The sequence below is a fragment of the Peromyscus maniculatus genome, chromosome 12, assembly GCF_049852395.1.
Source record: "Peromyscus maniculatus bairdii isolate BWxNUB_F1_BW_parent chromosome 12, HU_Pman_BW_mat_3.1, whole genome shotgun sequence".
In the NCBI taxonomy this organism is placed as follows: Eukaryota; Metazoa; Chordata; class Mammalia; order Rodentia; family Cricetidae; genus Peromyscus; species Peromyscus maniculatus.
The window spans coordinates 38,884,698-38,907,943 of NC_134863.1; the positions used below are offsets into that span (position 1 = coordinate 38,884,698).

General features: G+C 40.3%; 2 pseudogenes; both read right to left on the minus strand.

The window, feature by feature from the left end:
* Nucleotides 1-7,642: 7,642 nt before the first annotated feature.
* Nucleotides 7,643-8,860, minus strand: LOC143268032 (tripartite motif-containing protein 43 pseudogene; annotated as a pseudogene).
* A 6,863-nt stretch (nucleotides 8,861-15,723) lies between these two features.
* Nucleotides 15,724-17,100, minus strand: LOC102905869 (tripartite motif-containing protein 43 pseudogene; annotated as a pseudogene).
* Between the last annotated feature and the right edge of the window lie 6,146 nt (nucleotides 17,101-23,246).

The following is a 23,246-nucleotide window of genomic DNA, read 5'->3' on the forward strand; positions in this document are numbered from 1 at the left end:
GTACATTCAGCTGAGGCAGGTCCAAGGCCCTACCCTCTGAACCAAGGATGCACAAGGTGTCACACCTTACACACCAGGCTCCAAAAAGTCCAATCATGGAACAGGGATGTATCCTGATCCCCCTGCCTGTGGCTCCCCCAAACAGTTGAAGCTAAACAACTGTCTCCAGTAACCGGAGGCCGAGTCCAGTCCCATGGTGGCTCCATAGCTATGGTGAAACCTCTTTTAGACATGTACTTAAATGTAGTGTATGTAAAGAAAGAAACAAACATTTTTCCACTTAATTGTATTTTATTATTTAATAGCAATAAAAGAGATAACAGTACAGTAGGAAATATTTACAAAATCATTAATGTGCTGCATTAAAGGTTCTCCCTTCATGGCCACTGGAGAAGAAAGGCCGGACAGGGTTTTTGAAGGTGCCAGAGGGGTACCTGTATATGAGGGAACTCTTAGCAACATTTATGAAACTTAAACATCCACGCTCACAATCCAGGAGCACCCCAACTTTGCCCAGGGGCCTCTCTACGTAGTGCCAATATAGAGGGCATGTGGTGAGGAGACTGTAATGATTACCCTCCTTCATACACACAAGAAGAAAGGCACCCTCAGAGTCTGTCATTTGGTTTGTATTCCTTAACCAGGAATTCTCACAGACCCCTACAGCCCAGTCCCCAGAGCCCTGCAAATCCACCTCCCAGTAATATTTCTCTGAGATGAACTCCAAGGATGCCCAGCAAGCCAAATAGCATCCAACAGAATCCACAGATGCATCCTTAAGGTGAGGTCCGAAGCTGAATTCCCTCAAGACATTAAATAGGTTCATGTTGGAATGGGAGGTGGCTACATTGTCAAAGAAAATGGGCACCTGGAATTGCTTGCACCTTTCAGTCAGTCCAGTGATGGGTAGGGCACAGAGTTCGGGTTCCATACCTTCCCGCATGCTCAGCTGCATTGACTCACTCCTTTTGACCATGTCATCCAAACCCTGGAGCAGTACCACATATGGCTCGTGGGACATTGCCATCAGCTCCTGAAACATATCTCTTAGTTCTTTGCTCTATTGGACCATCTTGGCTTCACTCTCCCTCAGTTTCTCTAACACATATTGGCCTTCCTTTCTCATGCACTCGATATGTTTCTCTCCCTCTTTACAGAGGAATGGATGCAGCTCCCTATACTCTGACCTGATCATTTCTTCCCGCAGAGTCACATAGTCCATTCACATAGTTTTTCTTTCCATCTCTGCCTCGATATCCTCTTGATTTTCTTGGATCTTCTCCCATAAAGATGCCATCTTCTTCAGAAGTCTTTCCATTTGATCTTCAGCTGCTGCCTCAATGGTACAATGTCTGTGACCTCTGTGCTCATGGGAGTTAGAGCAGAGCTGACAGATGGAGATCCTGCTCTCAACACAGAAGATCCTCTTTGTCTCCTTGTGCCTCACACACTTATGCTCCTCAGAGCTCAGGTCCTTCATGAGGCTGGCTTGTCTGGCAATGGACACCAGCTTCTTCAGAACAATGTTGGTTCTCATTTCCTTCTGTTGGCATGGTTCCCGACACATAGGGCAGTGGACTGGAAGATGGTTGTCCTCCCAGGAAAGCTGGAGGCAGGCTCGACAGAAGCTGTGGCCACAGCTTATGGTGACTGGCTCTGTCAGGCAGCTCAGGCAGATGAAGCAGGTGAGTTCTTCCTGGAAGGCTTGGGAGATGTCTGACTCCATTTTTTCATGGTAATAGTCTCTGGTCTCAGCAGTATCTGTTGAGGACACAACAATATTAGCACAGCTCTGTGGTGTGACCCTCAATGTGTGGGCTAGAAGGATCTAGCAGTCTGGGTTTAAGAATGTATGGAAACACACTCTGTCTGGTCTAGAGAAGAATGAACCTGGATGGCCCCTGGCGTTTCCTTATATAATCTCTAGAAACCACACACACTGGAAATAGAGTAATCTAATTGGCTGGGAGATTGAATTAAATCTATGGCGAATCATCACAAAATAATCCTCCACAAGTTTTCCTGTGTCAGATATCTTATCTGGGTTTGATAGGTCACACCTTTAAATCAAGATTCCTAGCAAATGGGCTGTTGAAGCAGGAGAAGTTTTAGTTCAAAGCCTGCCTGAAATATACAGTGAGAACTTGCATTAAAAATATATAAAGAGCAATTTTACTTCAATATTTCACTGTTTCTAATATTTTGTGATGTGCTCATAATTTCGGTTTACCTTTTCCAATTTAACAGTTAATGATATCAATCTGTGATTTTAGCAAATATAAACATTAAAAATTCCTAATAATTCTTTAAGAATTTACTTCAACTTATGTTTTTCAAATTCAACTGCAACTGCAATTTCTTCAAATTCATCCCTTTTTCTACCTACTCCCCTCTCGTTCATTTCTTCTTGCTTTCAAAAAAAAAAACTACATTCGAAAACCAGGGAGGGAATGTTGGTAGCCCAGGACTTTCTTCTTAACACTCAGGAGACAGACACCAGCATATCTTTGAGAGTTTCAGGCTAGGCTGGACTACAGAGTACATTTCAAGACAGGCTCCAAAGCTAAACAGAGAAACCCTGTCTAGAAAAATGTAAGAAAACAAACAAACAAACAAACAAAAAACATTGGTAAGGGAAAAAAAGATGTTTAATGATCAAAACCCAAGATGCTATGATATGTCTTGTTAGGGAATTTTCTTGATTGAATCACTGGAATTAGGAAACCCCACCTAAACTCAGATGAATTGAGATAGGAGAATTCATCTTAAATCTTAGCTGTGCCTTCTGTTGGCAGCCTGTATAAAGGACATGGAAGAAAGAAATTCTCTTTCATCTTTACTATTTGTCTTCTTGCTCTTGTTCTAACTGGCAAGGTCATCCCTTCACTGGTGTAAGACCCGACTTTTGGGGTTAACCATTGAGAGGACTGTCAGGATAAGATTCTTTTGTATTATTTATGTGGCAAGCCAGTTGTGGACATAGAGATATGTGTAGTATTTAGAGAGCAGGAGGAATCATAATGACTATATTAAGATAGATTCCAAAGAGTGTATAAAAGGATGAGGATGAGGAAGACATAAAAATTAAATGTACCTTAATAAATTCTAGACTAGTGAAGATGTCCTGTATGTAAACATTTTTTGAGGTTTGTCATTAGAAATATGGTTCAGATAAGGATTATTCCAAACTGAGTTAGGAAGAATCCTACAGATGAAGTCAGGAAGTGTGATATCATTCATGCTCTGGCTTCACTGTAGCATCTTTCCAGTGTGTAAATTAAAATCTCTACAATCACAGGTGTTACATGATAGGAGAGCAAGAGATGAAGCCTACTGCTTACCCTTAGGCAATTTTCTTTGCCTCCAACATCATTGCCAGATCCTAAGAAGCCTTAACCCTAATTGATTAGATCATAGAAGCCATTTAGATTCTGCCTTTGAGAATACCAGGGCCAAAAAGGCAGGCAATTTTATTCATTTAAGTGAACATTTGGGTGTGAGCTAAGCTTTTTCAGGGCTCTCTGATCTTCCTCTTTGGGGGGTCTGAGGATTAGGAAGTGTGGGTACAAATGAAAGCTTCCTCAAGTGAAGGTTGTATTTTCACTTTCCTCAATTCTCTGTTTAGCTCTATACTGCATTTTTAACTGAGTTAATTGCTTCCATGAAGTCCATTTTTTTTTTAGTTCTTTACTTATTTAGATGTTATCCATCTATAGTGTGTATAGCCGGCAAAAATCTTTTCCTATTCTCTAGATTGTCACTTTGTCCTTGTGACAAATGTGTCCTTTGCCACACACATGCTTTACAGTTTCATGAGGACCCTATTATTAATTGTTGCTTTTAGTGACTGTACTATTGGTGTTCTGTTCTGTTTACTTAAACCCAAGGACTTTGTTGTTGTTGTTGTTGTGTATGTTTGTTGCTTTTTGGTTTTGATTTTTGTTTTGATTTTTTGTTGTTGTTTTTTCTTTCCTTTTCTTTTATTTCCAAGACAGTCTTTCTCTGAGTAACAGCTCTGCTGTCCTGGAACTCACTGTGTAGACCATACTGACTTGGACCTCACAGACATTCCTCATACCTCCTGAGTGTATGAACTAAAGGAATGTTCCACAAAGACATGGCCTAAACATAGGGTTTTTTATTAGGCCTGTAGATAACAGGTGAGCTGCTTCCCTGTTTTTATCAATAGCAGAGGATCAAAACCTTGACTTTAAATAATTGATCTATTCCATTGAGTTTATTAGGAAATATTTTTCTGCATCTTATTTTTGGAACACCATTGCCTTTCCATTATGATTTCTTACTCTTCTCATCCCTACAGAAAATATTAATCACCAAGTAAAATGGGTCGAATATACTCATATTTCTACATATACTCAGTTTTTTTCCTCATTGAAATCCTGCCTTAGATGCCAGGCACTCACTCTTTCAAGACAACTTCATCCTCTAGCCCCAAGGCACATTAAATCCTTCTATGATAATCTGTTATTTTAAATGGTATAATATGTTCAGATTACTTTTAGAGAGGATAATCATGGTGGAAATTGGTAGCATTAGGATCAGAAGTTCTAGGACAGCATCAATTAAAAGTTGATTCCCAGATCACCAATATTATGTGGCCCCATTTTTGAAAAGGAAAAAAATGGAAATAGCTATATCTCAGTTTGTAGAGTAGTGGCTTTGCATGTACTAGGTCCTGGGTTCAATCTTCAACATCACAGATAATCAGGAGTGGTGTCAAAGGCCTGTAACTCGAGTACTCAGGATGTAAAGACAGATACTGAAATTCATCCTTAACTACAGATTGAGTAGTAGACCAGCCAGGGATATAGGAGAATGTTTCTCAAAATAATAATAATAATATTTGTAATACTAATACTGATATTTTTGAGGATCTCAGTTAGGAGTTTGAGATTGATATCCAACTTACCTCCTCACTTAGAGTAGAGCACAGTCTCAGAAATATCAAATATGGTTGCTTATTTTAGGCATGTGTTACTTTCTATGTAGTTGATGCCTGTGTTTAGATTCTTGCTGGTATGCTACACCAAGGAGACAATAAATCAAAAGGAAATAAAAAAAATCAGTAGAGAAGTATCAAATACCATGTGGCAGGAGAGCATACTCTAGTCACCAACAGGTGAATGCAGGCAATAAACCCTGAGAATTCAAGGAGACTAGAGTAGGTCAGGCCAGTCTGAGAAATCTGCCTTCTAGAGAGCATTGTGTGGTGGGGAAGAAAACAGAATAGGTTGGGCCAGGAATGAAACCCTTCTCATTTGATAATACACAGAGACATTATTCAAAGTAATTATTATGAGGACCAATTACATGAAAGATTGAAGCAGGAATATCACAGATTCATATTACCCCTGGATCACCTAATGGAAACCCAACTCAAAATCAAGTAACCAAATGAAAACAAAAATCTAAACAAACAAAGACCCCTGCCGTGGCCCTGTGGGATTCTTGTGTCATCATTTTCTCGGTGCCCCAAATCTCCTTATCACAACACATCACCCAACAGATGTTGAGGGTTTAATATTGTTTGAGGGAACTTGTTCCAAGTTTATGCCATCCCATAAGTGCACTTTCACTATTGACTATCACTTTATCTTTCAGGAGGTTGGATTGTGGAAAGAAATCTGTAAACTAACCACTATAACCTGCCACTAAGCTCTGAAATAATCCCATGGAGAAATATTCTTCGTTATGAATGCCCGGCCTTAGCTGGGCTTGTTTGAAAGCGGCACTTCTTATCTTAAATTAGCCAGTCTAACTTTTGCTGATGGGCTTTTACATTTTTCAGTTTTTGTATAAGTTTTCTTTACCTCTTACTCTGCTTCTGGCTGTGTGGCTGGATGGGTAGGTGGCTGGTCTCCAGCATCATCCTCTCTTTCTCCATTTCTCACTTTTTTCTCTTCTCTTATTCTCCTTCTATTTATTGATTTTTGACTGGCAGTCCCAGCTATCCCTCTCCTGCCTAGCTACTGGCCATTCAGTTCTTTCTTAGACCAATCAGGTATTTTAGACAGGCAAAGTAACACAGACTCACTGTGTTAAACCAATGATACACATCTTTGCATCATTAAACAAATATTACACAGCAAAAAAATGTAACATATCTTCAATTAATATTCCACAGAAGTTTTTCTCTTGTGATGGGTTCTTTATAAAATAGGAAAGTCATCCATTGTATTCCTTTATTTATTTATTTTTTTACTTTATTTTACTTTACAATACAATTCAGTTCTCCATATGAGACACTGATTCTCTTGTTCACCCGCCTCCTGCACCTCTCTCCTTCACCCCAAGCTAACCCCGTTCCCACCTCCTCCAGGGCAAAGCCTTTCCCAAGGACTGAGGTAAACCTGGTAAACTCAGTACAGGCTGGTCCAGTCCCCTCCTCCAATACTGAGCTAAGCAACCCTGCATAAGCCCCAGGTGTCAAACAGCCAACTCATGCAATGAACACAGGACCCTGGCCCCCTGCCTGGATGACTCCCAAACAGATCAAGCCAATCAACTGTCTTACCCATTCAAGGGCCTGATCCAGTTGGGGACCCCTCAGCCATTGGAATATAGTTCATGTGTTTCTATTCATTTTGCTATAGGTCCCTATGCCTTATCCAACCTTGGTTTCAACATATCTCGCTCATATAAACCCTCCTCTTCCTCGCTAAATAGAATCCCGGAGCTCTACCCAGGGCCTAGCTGTGGAACTCTGCATCCAGATCTCTCAGTCCTTGAATGATATTTCTTCTTAAAGAACTGTGATACCATTTATATTATTCTAATATTGTAAGAATTTCAAACATTTTTAGAATAGCTAGGCATCTTGTCAATGTTCAGACTGGGTCAAATATTCAATTTCAGAGAAAAGGAAGAGGAAAAGGTAGTTACAAATATAAACTGATATTGTACTGGATCGGGTGGTGCAAGCTTTTAGTCCTAGCACTCCCCCGGCAGGGGCCGCTGGACATGTTTGAGTTTGAGGCCTACATGAGTGAGTACCAGTCAAACCAAGAAGTTATAGTGTGACCATGTCTCAACAAAACAAACTACAAAAACTGGAAACTATGGAGTAACATTATTAGAAATGTGGGCTATGTCTCTGTAACCTCTTTTTATTTTTTCTTTTCTTATTTTTATTAAGAATTTTTCTATTCATTTCACATACCAACCACAGATCAGCCGTCCTCAATCTCCCCCAACCCAAGCCTCCCCCCCCCTAGGCACCCCTCATTCCCACCCCCTCCATTTTAAGCTCTCCCATGGGGACTCAACAGAGCATGGTACATTCAGCTGAGGCAGTTCCAAGGCCCTCCCCTCTGAACCAAGGATGCACAAGGTGTCACACCTTAGGCACGTGGCTCCAAAATGCCCACTCATGCACCAGGAATGGATCCTGATTTTACTACCTGGGCCCCCCCTCCCCCCAAACAGCGCAAGCTAAACAACTGTTTCCAGAAACCAGAGGCCTAGTCTAGGCCAGTGATCACTCCACAGTGAACCCTATTTTAGACATGCACTCAAATGCAGTGTCTGTAAAGAAATAACCATTTTTTCCAAGATAATAGTATTTTATTTTTTAATAGCAATAAAAGAGATAACAGTACTGTAGGAAATATTTACAAAAAGCCTAATGTGCTGGATTAAAGGTTCTCCCTCTAAGGCCACTGGAGAAGAAAGGCTGGACAAGGTCTTTGAAGGCGCCTGGTGGGTACTTATATATGAGGGAACTCTTGGCAACATTAACGAAACTTAAACATTCATCCACACAATCAAGGAGAACCCCAACCCGGCCCAGTGGCCTCTCTATATAGTGCCGGAATACTGGGCATGTGGTGAGGAGACTGTAATGATTACCCTCCTTCACACACACAAGAAGATAGGCACCCTCATAGTCAGTCATTTGGTTTGTATTCCTTAACCAGGAATCCTCACAGACCCCTACAGCCCAGTCCCCAGAGCCCTGCAAATCCACCTCCCAGTAATATTTCCCTGTGACGAACTTCAAGGATCCCCAGGAAGCCAAATAGCATCCAACAGAACCCTCAGATGTATCCTGATGGTGAGGTCCGAAGCTGAATTTTCTCAAGACATTAAATAGGTTCATCTTGTAATGGAACGTGGTTATCTGGTCAAAGAAAATGTGCGCCTGGATGTGCTTGCACCTCTCAGTCAGTCCAGTGATGGGTAGGGCACTGAATTCAGGTTGCATACCCTTGGGCATGCTCAGCTGCATTGACTCACTCCTTCTGACCATGTCATCCAAACCCTGGAGCAGTACCACATATGGCTCGTGGGACATTGCCATCAGCTCCTGAAACATATCTCTTAGTTCTTTGCCCTTTTGGACCATCCTGGCTTCACTCTTTATCAGTTTCTCTAACACACATATGCCTTCCTTTCTCATGCACTCGATATGTTTCTCTCCCTCTTCACAGAGGAATGGATGCAGCTCTCCATACTCTGACCTGATCATGTCTTCCCGCAGACTCGCATAGTCCATCCACAAAGTTGTTGTTCTGTTCTCTGCCTCGATAGCCTCTTGATTTTCTTGGATCTTCTCCCATAAAGATGCCATCTGCTTCAGAAGTCTTTCCATTTCATCTTCAGCTGCTGCCTCAATGGGACAATGTTTGTGACCTCTGTGCTCATGGGAGTTAGAGCAGAGCTGACAGAGGAAGATCCTGCTCTCAACACAGAAGATCCTCTTTATCTCCTTGTGCCTCACACACTTATGCTCCTCAGAGCTCAGGTCCTTCATGAGGCTGGCTTGTCTGGCAATGGACACCAGCTTCTTCAGGACAATGTTGATTCTCATTTCCTGCTGTTGGCATGGTTCCCGACACATAGGGCAGTGGAATGGAAGTTGGGTGTCCTCCCAGGAAAGCTGGAGGCAGGCTTGACAGAAGCTGTGGCCACAGCTTATGGTGACTGGCTCTGTCAGGCAGCTCAGGCAGATGAAGCAGGTGAGTTCTTCCTGGAAGGCTTGGGAGATGTCTGACTCCATTTTCCCAGGGAATAGTCTCTGGTCTCAGCAGTGTCTGGTGGGCACACAACAATATTAGCTCAGTTCTGTGGTGTGACCCTCAATGTGTGGGCTAGAAGGATCTAGAAGTCTAGGAGCCAGAAGGTATGGAAACACACTCTGTCTGGTCTAGAGAAGAATGAACCCGGCTGGACCCTGGAGTGTCCTTATGTACTCTCCAGAGACCACACCCACTGGAAATAGCACTAATCTAATTGGATGGAAGATTGAATTAAATCTATGGCGAATCCTCACAAAATAATCCTCCACAGGTTTGCTGAGTCACACTTCTTATCTGGGTTTGATAGGTCACACCTTTAAATCAAGAGTCCTAGGAATTGGGCTGTTCAGGCAGGAGGAGTTTTAGTTCAAGGCCTGCCTGGAATATACAGTGAGAACTTATGTTTAAAAATAAAAAAGAGCAATTCTACTACAAAATTTCACTGTTTCTAATATTTTGTGATGTGCTCATAATTTCGGTTTACCTTTTCCAATTTAACAGTTAATGATATCAATCTGTGATTTTAGCAAATATCAACATTAAAAAATTCCTAATAATTCCTTGAGAATGAACTTCAACTCATGTTTATCAAATTCACCTCAACTGCAATTTCTTCCAGATTCATCCCTTTTTCTACCCACCCCCTTTCTGTTCTTTCCTTTTTCTTTTTTTTTTTAAGAAACACATGGGGAAAGCCAGGGGCTGGTGGCACACGCCTTTAATCTTAACACTCAAGAGGCAGAGGCAGGCAGATCACTGTTAGTCTGAGGCTAGCCTGGTCTACAGACTGTGTTACAAGACAGGCTGTAATGCTGCACAGAGAAACACTGTCTAGAAAATAGAAAAATAGAAAGAAAGAAACAAAGAAACAAAGAAGGAAAGGAAAGAAAAACCAAAAAAAAATGTGTTTAATGAACAAAATCCAAGAGGTTATGACTTGTCCTGTGAGGAAATTTTCTTGATTGAATCACTGGAATTAGGAAACCCCACCCAAACTCAGATGATTTGAGATGTGAGAATTCATCTTAAATCTTATCTGTACCTTCTGTTGGCAGCCAGTATAAAGGACATGGAAGAAGGAAATTCTTTCATCTTTGCTATTTGTCTTCTTGCTCTTCTTCTCACTGGCAAGTTCATCCCTTCATTGGTGTAAGACCCAACTTTTGGTTTGTATGGTTTGTATTATTTATGTGGAAAGCCAGTAGTTGTCACTGAGATATGTTGAGAATTTAGAGAGCCTCAGGAGTCATTATTAGTATCTTAAGATGGATTCCAAAGAGTGTGTAAAATGGGAATCCTACAGATGAAGTGAGGACCTGAGTTATCATTCATGCTTTTACTTCTATGTAACATCTTCCCAGTGTTTGAATTAAAATCCCTACATTCACAGGTGTTACATGATAGGAGACCAAGAGATGGAGTCCATTGTTTTCCCTCAGGAAATTTTCTTTGCCTCCAAGGTCATAGGCAGATGCTAGAAAGCCTTGAACCTTGTTGATTAGATCATAGAATTCATTTAGAATCTGCCTTTGATAATACCAGGGCAAAAAAGCAAATGATTTGTTTCATTTAAGTGAATTTTTGGGGTGTGAGCTGAGCTCTGTGCAGAGCCCTCTATTCCTCCTCTTTGGGGGTCTGAGGATTTCAAAGTTTGATACAGGATGAAAGAAAGCATCTTGAAGTGTAGGTTGTATTTCCACCTTCGAGAATTCTCCTTTTAACTCTATACTCTATTTTTAAATGAGTTAATTGCTTCCTTGATGTCCAGTTTTTTAGGTTCTTTATTTTTAAAATATTATCCATTTATAGTGAGTGGAGTTGGTAAAAATCTTTTCCTCTTTTCTAGGGTATCACTTTGTCCCAGTGATGGTGTCCTTTCCAAACAGAAGCTTTTCAGTTCCCTTTATTAATTGTTGCTTTTACTAACTGTACAATTGGTTGTCTGTTTAGAAGGCCAATCCTGTGTCTATGAGTTCAAGATTATTCCCCACTTTCTCTTCTATTAGGTTCAGTATATGTGGTATATGTTGTTGTGTTTGATCTACATGGAGCTGAATTTTATGCAAGGCCATCAGTATAGATATATGTTCAGTGTTCTGTGTTTTGAGGACATTATCAATGTATCAGGTCAAAACCATTACAGTATGATCCTAGAAAAATACAATGGTCTATCTACACTGGAATGCTGACATACTCCTACTTAAACCCATGTTTTTGTTGTTGTTTTTGTTTTTTGTTTCCCTGAGGTGAGGTGTTTTTGTTGTATTGTTTTTTGATTTGTTTTTTTCAAGACAGGTGTTTTCTGTGTTAAAGCTCTGGCAGTACTGGAACTCTATATGCCATGCTGACCTCAAACTGACAGAGATCCTCCTGTCTCCTGAGTGTTGGGATTGAAGAAATGGGCCAAGATCACATGACCTAAACACAAGGTTTTTAAGTAGGCATGTGAATAATAGGTAAGCGGCTTGCTTATTTTTATGATTGGCAGAGTATGAAACCCTTCACTTGAAATAATTGATCTATTCCATTGAGGTTACCATGAGACTTTTTCTGCACTTTATTTTTTTGGAGCCTCACTATCTTTCCTTTATGATTTCTTACTCTTCTCTTCTCTTCAGAAAATATTCATCACAAAGTAGAATGGGTCCAATGTGAGTTTCTCTTTCTTCCACATTGAAATCCTGCCTTAGATGCCAGGCACTCACTCTCCCAACTGACATTCATCCTCCAGCACCAAAGCACCTTATATACTTATATGGTAATCTGCTATTTAAAAAGGTATACAATGTTTAAATTACTTTTAGAGAGGTTAATTGTGGCAGAAATTGGAAACATGAGTATCAGGAGTTCAAAGCCCTTATCGCTTACAAATTGAATCCAAGATAACTAATATTATTTGGAACTATATTTAAAAAGGAAAAAAAAATGGAAAGGGCTACATCTCAGTTTGCAAAGTACTTGCTTAGCATGTACTAGTTTCTGGGTTCAATCTTAAGCATCACATATAATCAGGTGTGATTTCATCTGCATGTAAACTCAGGAGGCAGAGGCAAACACTAAAGGTCATATTTAACTACACATTGAGTAGCAGACCAGCCTGGGACAGAGGAGAATGTTTCTCAAAATACCAATAATAATCCTAATAATAATTTTGAGGAACTCAGTTGGGAGTTTGAGCTTGATATCAGCCTTTCTTCTTCACTTACATTAGAGCACAATCTCTTATTATCAAAAATGATTTCCTCTTTTAGGCATGTGTTACTTGCTATGTAGTTGATTCCTATGTTTAGAAACATGCTTGTTTCCCACACCAATGAGACAATATATTGAACACAAATTAAAAATGCAGTATAGAAGTATCAAATACTATGTGGCAGGAGAGCATACTGTAGTTACCAAAAGGTGATTGCAAGCAATAAAAGTGGGGATTTCCAGGAGACTGTACTAGGTCAGGCCAGTCTGAGAAATCTACCTTAAGAAAACATGTTGTGGTAGGAAACACAACAGAATAGGTGGGGCCAGGAAAGAAACCCTTCTCATTTGATAATACAGAGTCATTCATCAAAGTAGTTATTATGAGGACCAATTACATAAAAGACTGAAGCAGGAACATCACAAATTCAAACTAAACCAGGACAACTCCTTATATATCTTTCTGTGCCTTGACATCACTTCTTGGGATTAAAGGCCTGAGTGCTTCCCAGTACTGGGATTAAAGTTATGTGCCACCACTGCCTGTCTCTGTTTCCAGTGTAGTCTTGAACTCACAGAGATCTAGATAGGAATTAAGGGATATGTGACCATTGTCTGGCTCTGTTTCAGGTGAGGCCTTCAACTCACATAGATCTAGATGGATCTCTGCCTCTCAAGTGATAGCATCAAGTTGTGTGTCACCACTGTTTGGCCTTTTTGTCTAATCTAGTGGTTAGATCTGTCCTCTGATCCCCAGGCAATTGTTTTTGAGTACACAATATATCACTATATCATTTCCTGTGTAATGGTTTCTAAACTATACAAAAGTAGATAAAGCAAGCTCACTCACTAGTGTGGCAGTTTGAATAAGAATGTCCAACCCCCATAAACTCATTTATTTAAAACCTTAGTCACAATTTATTTAAAAAGTAACTTTTAGGGCCTTGAGGGATGGTCTGGTCAGTAAAATGCTTGTTCAAGCAACAGGACATGAGTTTGGATTCTTAGCACCTAGAGACTAAGGCACTGTCGTGTGTGTGTGTGTGTGTGTGTGTGTGTGTGTGTGTGTGTGTGTGTATGCAGTCTCAGCACTAGGAATCAGTCATAGGAAGGTATTTGGAGCTCACTACCAGGCAGTGGTCAATTAACATTTCTAGGCTGAATTTGAGGTTCTTTATCAAAAATAAGGTGGAGGACAATTAGAGAAGACTCTACCATCGGTTTCTACTCTAAGTATGCAAGCTCAAGCATGTGCATAAGCAACTGCACACATTTGCACACTTGCCCAAACATGTACAAATATATACAAAATGCATGTGTACAAACTAACTTCCTTATTTTGTACATCAATGTTCTATAATATTAGTTCCTAATGCTTTGTTCATTCATCTATCGTTTGAAATACATCATGCAGAATATATGAGATGGGATTTGTGCTTTGTACATAATTCATAAACACTTTACCACCATTTATTACAGCTTTCTTTATTTTCTCTAGATTTTTTCTTTTATTCTTTACTCCTTCTGGGGTCTAACACTCAGCTCCCAAATAATCACATGGAGAAATATTCTTCCTTATGAATATCGGGCCTTAGCTTGGCTTGTTTAAAAACAGTTTTTCTTATCTTAAATGATCCAGTCTAACTTTTCCCTCTGGGCCTTTACCTTTTTCTATTTTTGTATATCTTTTTTTTACCTTTTAGTCTGCTTCTGGCGGTATGGCTGGGTAGCTGCTCCTCAGCATCTTTCTCTCCTTCTCCTTTCCTCAGTACTTCCTCTTCTCTTATTCTCCTATTTATTTTCTCTGACTGGCTGCCCCATCTATCTCTCTCCTGCCTAGCAATTGCCCATTCAGTTCTTTATTAGACCAATCAGGTATTTTCGACAGGCAAAGCAACATGGACTTACAGTGTTAAACAAATGCAACATATCTTTGCATCATTAAACAAATATTATACAACATAAACAAATGTATCATATCTTGAACTAATATCCCACAGTTCTTCTCTTTTGATGGATTCTTTATTAAATACCAACGTCATCTACTGTAGCATGAATCTTAGAAGCTCTTATTATTAAAATCAAATGTGAGGCGAGTTATTGGGGTACATGCTGATAGATCAGAGAGACAGAACAAGCCATAGCTAACCTCACATGGTCAACTTCTCAGCTGGTCTTGTTTCCTCAGACCGGAAGACTCTGTTTCCTCAGACTGGAAGCTTCTGTGTCCTCATTCCCATGTCTCTCAGCTGAACTGCTGCTTAAAAGCCTGAATGCTTAACCAGCCACATGCTTAACCAGGCCAAATGCTTCTAGTTTCTCGTCCTCATGCCTTATATATCTTTCTGCTTTCTACCACCACTCTCTGGGATTAAAGGCTGGCTTCCTGGGATTAAAGGCATGAGTCACCATGCCTGGCTGTTTTCAATGGGGCCTTGAACTCACAGAGATCCAGAGGGTTTTCTGTCTCTGGAATGCTAGGATTAAAGACGTGTGCTATCAATGCCTAACTGGTGGCTTTTCTGTTCTCTGACCCAAGATAAGTTTATTAAGGTACAAAATATTTTGGGGAACACAATATAACCACATCTACTGTAGTCCTTTATTTCTTCTTAAACTGCTATCATGCCATTTATATTAATATGATATTGTACTAAATGTATACATTTTTAGAATAGCTAGGCATCTTGTTAATGTTCAGCCTGGATCAAATTTTCAATTTCAAAGATTAGGAAAGAGGAAAAGGTAGTGATACATATAAACTGATACTGAACTGGAAAAGGCAGTGCATGCCTTTAATCCCAGTACTTGTCAGGCAGAGGAACCTGGACATTTTTGAGTTTGATATCTGCATATTGAGTGAGTCCCATGAGAGCTAAAAATATAGAGTGTGACCATGTCTCAACAAAACAAACAACAAAAACTGGAAACTATGGAGTACCATTATTAGAAATGTGAGCTATGTCTCTGTACCCACTTTTATTTTTTTCTTTTATTAATATTATTAAGAAATTTTCTACTCATTTTTTACATACCAACCACAGATCACCCGGCCTCATTCTTCCCCAACACCAGCTTTCCCCTCAATGCACCCCCATTCCCACCTCCCCCAGTTTAAGGTCTCCCATGGGGATTCAGCAGAGCAGGGTACATTCAGCTGAGACAGTTCCAAGGCCCACCCTCTGAACCAAGGATGCACAAGGTGTCACACCTTAAACACTAGGCTCTAAAAAGCCCAATCATGCAACAGGGATGGATCCTGATCCCCAGCCTGTGGCTCCCCCAAACAGTTGAAGCTAAACAACTGTCTCCAGTAACCGGAGGCCTAGTCCAGTCCCATGTGGCTCCATAGCTATGGTGAACCCTCTTTTAGACATGTACTCAAATGCAGTGTATGTAAAGAAAGAAACAAACATTTTTCCATTTAACTGTATTTTATTATTTAATAGCAATAAAAAGGATAACAGTACAGTAGGAAATATTTACAAAATCACTAATGTGCTGGATTAAAGGTTCTCCCTTCATGGCCACTGGAGAAGAAAGGCTGGACAGGGTTTTTGAAGGTGCCAGGGGGGTACCTGTATATGAGGGAACTCTTGGCAACATTCATGAAACTTAAACATCCACGCTCACAATCCAGCAGCACCCCAACCCTGCCCAGGGGCCTCTCTACATAGTGCCAATATAGAGGGCATGTGGTAAGGAGACTGTAATGATTACCCTCCTTCATACACACAAGAAGAAAGGCATCCTCAGAGTCAATCATTTGGTTTGTATTCCTTAACCAGGAATCCTCACAGACCCCTACAGCCCAGTCCCCAGAGTCCTGCAAATCCACCTCCCAGTAATATTTCCCTGAGTTGAACTCTGAGGATCCCCAGCAAGCCGAATAGCATCCAACAGAATCCGCAGATGTATCCTCAAGGTGAGGTCCTGAGCTGAATTCCCTCAAGACATTAAATAGGTTCATGTTGGAATGGGTGGTGGTTACATTGTCAAAGAAAATCTGCACCTGGAATTGCTTGCACCTTTCAGTCAGTCCAATGATGGGTAGGGCACTGAGTTCGGGTTCCCATCCTTCCGGCATGCTCAGCTGCATTGACTCACTCCTTTTGACCATGTCATCCAAACCCTGGAGCAGTACCACATATGGCTCCTGGGACATTGCCATCAGCTCCTGAAACATTTCTCTTAGTTCTTTGCTCTTTTGGAGCATCATGGCTTCACTCTTCCTCAGTTTCTCTAACACACATTGACCTTCCTTTCTCATGCACTCGATATGTTTCTCTTCCTCTTCACAGAGGAATGGATGCAGCTCCCTATACTCTGACCTGATCATTTCTTCCCGCAGTGTCACATAGTCCATCCACAAAGTTTTTCTTTCCATCTCTGCCTCGATATCCTCTTGATTTTCTTGGATCTTCTCCCATAAAGCTGCCATCTGCTTCAGAAGTCTTTCCATTTGTTCTTGAGCAGTTGCCTCAATGGTACAATGTCTGTGACCTCTGTGCTCATGGGAGTTAGAGCAGAGCTGACAGAGGAAGATCCTGCTCTCAACACAGAAGATCCTCTTTGTCTCCTTGTGGCTCACACACTTATGCTCCTCAGAGCTCAGGTCCTTCATGAGGCTGGCTTGTCTGGCAATGGACACCAGCTTCTTCAGAACAATGTTGGTTCTCATTTCCTTCTGTTGGCATGGTTCCCGACACATAGGGCAGTGGACTGGAAGTTGGGTGTCCTCCCAGGAAAGCTGGAGGCAGGCTCGACAGAAGCTGTGGCCACAGCTTATGGTGACTGGCTCTGTCAGGCAGCTCAGGCAGATGAAGCAGGTGAGTTCTTCCTGGAAGGCTTGGGAGATGTCTGACTCCATTTTCCCAGGGAATAGTCTCTGGTCTCAGCAGTGTCTGTTGGGCACACAACAATATTAGCTCAGTTCTGTGGTGTGACCCTCAATGTGTGGGCTAGAAGGATCTAGAAGTCTAGGATCCAGAAGGTATGGAAACACACTCTGTCTGGTTTAGAGAAGAATGAACCTGGCTGGACACTGGGTGTCCTTATATACTCTCCAGAGACCACACCCACTGGAAATAGCAGTAATCTAATTGGATGGAAGATTGAATTAAATCTATGGCGAATCCTCACAAAATAATCCTCCACAAGTTTTGCTGAGTCACACTTCTTATCTGGGTTTGGTAGGTCACACCTTTAAATCAAGAGTGCTAGCAATTGGGCTGTTGAAGCAGGAGGAGTTTCAGTTCAAGCCTGCCTGGAATATACAGTGAGAACTTATCTTCAAAGAAAAAAATGAAAAGCAAGTTTACTACAATATTTTACTGTTTCTAATATTTTGTGATGTGCTTATAATTTTGGTTTACCTTTTAGAATTTAACAGTTAATGATATCAATCTATGATTTTAGCAAATATCAACATTAAAAAATTCCTAATAATTCCTTAAGAATTTACTTCAACTTATGTTTATCAAATTCAATCGCAACTGCAATTTCTTCAAACTCATCCCTTTTTCTACCCACTCCCCTCTCTGTTCTTTCCTTCTTGCTTTCAAAAAAAAAAAAAAAAAAAAAAAAACTACATGGGGAAGCCAGGGAGGGGATGTTGGTAACACAGGACTTTATTCTTAACACTCAGGAGGCAGAGGCTGTCATGTCTCTGAGAGTTTCAGGCTAGCATGGACTACAGATTTCATTCCAAGACAGGCTCCAAAGCTGAACAGAGAAACCCTTTCTACAAAAAAATAGAAAAACAAACTAACAAACAAAAAAGAGTGGTAAGGGAAAAAAAAGATGTTTAATGAACAAAACCCAAGATGCTATGATTTGTCTTGTGAGGAAATTTTATTGATTGAATCATTGGAATTAGGAAACCCCACCTAAACTCAGATGATTTGAGATGTGAGAATTCATCTTAAATCTTAGCTGTACCTTCTGTTGGAAGCCTGTATAAAGGACATGGAAGAAGGAAATTCTTTCATCTTTGCTATTTGTCTTCTTGCTCTTGTTCTCACTGGCAAGTTCATCCCGTCACTGGTGTAAGACCCGACCTTTGGGGTTAACCATTAAGAGGACTGGCAGGATAAGGTTCTTTTGTATTATTTATGTGGCAAGCCAGTTGTGGACATAGAGATATGTGTAGTATTTAGAGAGCAGGAGGAACCATAATGAGTATGTTAAAATAGATTCTAAAGAGTGTATAAAAGGATGAGGATGAGGAAGACAAAAAAAATAAATGTAACTTAATAAATTCTAGACTAGTGAAGATGTCCTGAATGTAAAGATTTTTTGAGGTTTGTAGTTAGAAATATGGTTCAGATAATGATTATTACAAACTGAGTTCGGAGGAATCCTCCAGATGAAGTCAGGAACTGTGATATCATTCATGCTCTTGCTTCACTGTAGCATCTTCCCAGTGTTTGAATTAAAATGTCTACAATCACAGGTGTTACCTGATAGGAGACCAAGAGATGGTGCCTACTGCTTCCCCTTAGGCAATTTTCTTTGCCTCCAAAATCATTGCCAGATCCTGGAAAGCCTTAACCCTAGTTGATTAGATCATAGAAGCCATTTAGATTCTGCCTTTGAGAATGCCAGGGCCAAAAAGGCAGGTGATTTTATTCATTTAAGTGAACATATGGGTGTGATCTAAGCTTTTTCAGGACTCTCTGATCTTCCTCTTTGGGGGTCTGAGGATTAGGAAGTGTGGGTACAGGGTGAAGGCTTCCTGAAGTGGAGGTTGTATTTTCACTTTCCTCAATTCTCTGTTTAGCTATATACTGCTTTTTTAACTGAGGTCATTGCTTTCTTGATGTCCAGTTATTTTTTGTTCTTTACTTATTTAGATATTATCCATCTATAGTGTGTATAGTTGGCAAAAATCTTTTCCTATTCTCTAGGTTGACACTTTGTCCTTGTGACAAATGGTGTCCTTTGCCAAACAGATGCTCTTCAGTTCCATGAGGTTCCTTTTATTAATTGTTGTTTTTAGTGACTGTACTATTGGTGTTCTGTTTAGAAGTCCTTTCTCTTGTCTGCCAGTTCAAGACCATTCCCCACTTTCTGTGTTATTAGGTCCAGTATATGTGGTTTTATGTTGATGTGTTTGATCCACATGCAGTTGGATTTTATGCAAGGTCATAAGTATCAATCTATTTTCAGTGTTCTATGTTTTGAGGACATTATCAGTGTTTCAGTTCAAAACCATTACAGTATGATCCTAGAAAAATACAATGGTCCACTTACATTGAAATGCTGACATCAACCTACTAAAACCAGGGATTTTGTTATTGTTGTTGTTTTTATGTGTGTTGCTTTGTGTTTTTGTTTTTTGTTTTGATTTTTTGTTGTTTTTTCTTTCCTTTTTTTTTTTATTTCCAAGACAGTCTTTCTCTGAGTAACAGCTCTGCTGTCCTGGAATTCACTGTGTAGACCATACTGACTTAGACCTCACAGACATCCTCCTACCTCCTGAATGAATGAACTAAAGGAATGTGCCACCAAGAACTAGCCTAAACACAGGTTTTTTTAATAGGTCTGTGGATAACAGGAGAGCTACTTGCCTTTTTTTATCAATGGCAGAGGATCAAAACCTTGACTTTAAATAATTGATCTATTCCATTGAGTTTACCAGGAGATATTTTTCTGCATCTTATTTTTGGAACACCATTGCCTTTCCATTATGATGTCTTACTCTTCTCATGCATACAGAAAATATTAATCACCAAGTAAAATGGGTCCAATATACTCATATTTCTTCATATACTCAGTTTCTTCCTCATTGAAATCCCGCCTTAGATGCCAGGCACTCACTCTCTCAAGAGAACTTCATCCTCCATCCCCAAAGCACATTAAATCTTTCTATGATAATCTGTTATTTTAAATGGTATAATATGTTCAGATTACTTTTAGAGAGGTTAATCATGGTGAAAATTGGAAGCAATGGGATGAGAAGTTCTAGGACAGCATCACTTAAAACTTGATTCCCAGATTACCAATATTATGTGGCCCCATTTTTGAAAAGGAAAAAAAATGGAAAGAGCTATATCTCAGTTTGCAGAGTACTGCCTTGGCATGTACTAGGTCCTGGGTTCAATCTTCAGCATCACAGATAATCAGGTGTGGTGTCACACGCCTGTAATTCCAGTACTCAGGAGGTACAGACAGATACTGAAATTCATCCTTAATGACAGATTGAGTAGAAGACCACCCTGGGATATACGAGACTGTTTGTCAAAATAATGATATTAATATTTGTAATACTAATAATGATATTTTTGAGGATCTCAGTTAGGAGTTTGAGATTGATATCCAACTTACCTCCTCACTTAGAGTAGAGCACAGTCTCTTAAACATCAAATATGGTTGCTTCTTTTAGGCATGTGTTACTTTCTATGTAGTTGATGCCTATGTTTAGATTCTTGCTGGAATGCTACACCAAGGAGACAATAAACCAAAAGGAAATAAAAATTCAGTATAGAAGTATCAAATACCATGTGGCAGGAGAGCATAGTATAGGCCTTTAAGACCTAGAGGGCTGTACATACAGACAGTGATGATGCAGTCACCTGTTTGGGTTTATAACCAATGAGAAGGCAGAATGACTATGAAACGACTTACACACAGGGAAATAGCTCTCTTTCAGGAAGCTTATAACACCTCAGGAGGAAGGGTGAGATTTTAGCTCTGAGCTCTGATTTCTTGGCTTTCTCTTTTACATTGGTTCTGTGTTTCTTATTTAATAAGGCGGTTGGTTACATCTACAATTCCACAGAAGTTTTTCTCTTGTGGTGGGTTCTTTATTAAATACCAAAGTCATCCATTATATTCCTTTATTTCTTCTTTTTTTTTTAAATATTATTTTACTTTACAATACAATTCAGTTCTACATATCAGCCACGGATTCCCTTGTTCTCCCCCCACCCGCCCCGCTCCCTTTCCCCCCAGTCTTCCCCCCATTGCCAACACCTCCAAGGAAAAGCCTCCCCCAAGGATTGAGGTCAACACCTCCTCCCAGGCCAAGCTAAGCGACCCTGCATAAACTCCAAGTTTCAAACAGCCAATTCATGCAATGAGCACAGGACCGTGTCCCACTGCCTGTATTAGAGCTCTGGCGGATCTAGAACTCTATATGCCATGCTGACCTCAAAGTCACAGAGATCCTACTGTCTCCTGAGTGTTGGGATTTAAGGAATGGGCCACCAAGACATAACCTAAACACAAGGTTTTTAAGTAGGCATGTGGATAATAGGTAACCGGCTTGCCTATTTTTGTTATTGGCAGAGTATGAAACCCTTCACTTGAAATAATTGATCTTGTCCATTGAGGTTACCCGAAGACTTTTTCTGCATTTTATTTTTTGGAGCCTCACTATCTTTCCTTTATGATTTCTTACTCTTCTCTTCCCTACAGAAAATATTCATCACAAAGTAGAATGGGTCCAATATGAGTTTCTCTATTGGAGAAATTATTTTGGCCACTCCACGTAGTTAAAAGGATATTTATTTAATGGCGTAACTCACAAATTAAGTAATGGGTAGGTCGCAGGGTCTGGGGAAGGTGTAATGCAATCCAGCGTTTCTCCGGAGCTCTTCACAGTCCACCTTCACCATTCACCATCCTGGCCCCGAAAGAGTGCACAGAGAGAGCGCTGGCCCATCAAGCTCTCCGATACCCAGGCGCCTCCCCTCGCCCTGCCTCGTAGGCATGACAGTTGCCAGAGTTTTAATGGGGGTTGGAACTTCCAGATCCAAGCTGGAAAGGCTACCCACTACATTTCTCTTTCTTCCACATTGAAAACCTGCCGTAGATGCCAGGCACTCACACTCCCAACAGAACTTCATCCTCCAGCCCCAAAGCACATTAAATCCTTCTATGATAATCTGTTATTTTAAATGGTGTCATATGTTCACATTACTTTTAGAGAGGTTAATCATGGTGGAAATTGGAAAGAGTAGGATCAGAAGTTCTAGGCCAGCATCACTTTAAACTTAATTCCCAGATCACCTATATTATGGGGCCCCATTTTTGAAAAGGAAAAATAATAGAGAGCTATATCTCAGTTTGCAGAGTACTGGCTTGGAACATACTGGGTCCTGGGTTCAATCTTCAGCATCACAGATAATCAGGTGTGGTGTCACAAGCCTGTAATACAAGTACTCAGGAGGTACAGACAGATACTAAAATTCATCCTTAACTACAGATTGAGTAGCAGACTACCCTGGGATATAGGAGAATGTTTCTCAAAATAATAATAATTGTAATACTAATATTGATATTTTTGAGGATCTCAGTTGGGAGTTTGAGATTGATATCCAACTTACCTCCTCACTTAGAGTAGAGCACAGTCTCTTAAATACCAAACATGTTTTCTTCTTTTAGGCATGTGTTACTTTCTATGTAGTTGATGCCTATGTTTAGATTCTACCTGGTATGCTACACCAAGGAGACAATAAATCAAAAGGAAATAAAAATTCAGTATGGAAGTATCAAATCCCATGTGGCAGGAGAGCATACTCTAGTCACCAACAGGTGAATGCAGGCAATAAACCCTGAGAATTCAAGGAGAATATGCAAGGTCAGGCCAGTCTGAGAAATCTGCCTTCTAGAGAGCATGGTGTGGTGGGGAAGAGAACAGAATAGGTTGGGCCAGGAAAGAAACCCTTCTCATATGATTATACACAGAATCATTAATCAAAGTAATTATTATGAGGACTAATTACATGAAAGACTGAAGCAGGAATATCACAGATTCACAGTACCCTGGATCACTTAATGGACACCCACCTAAAAATCAAGTAATCAAATAAAAACAAAAATCCAAACCACAAAGACCACTGCCATGGCCCTGTGAGATTCTTGTATCATCATTTTCTCTGTGCCCCACATCTCCTTATTCGAACCCATCAGCAGACAGATGTTGAGGGTTTAATATTGTTTGAGGGTACTTGCTCCATGTTTATGCCATCCCATAAGTGCACTTTCACTTTTGACTATCACTTTATTTAT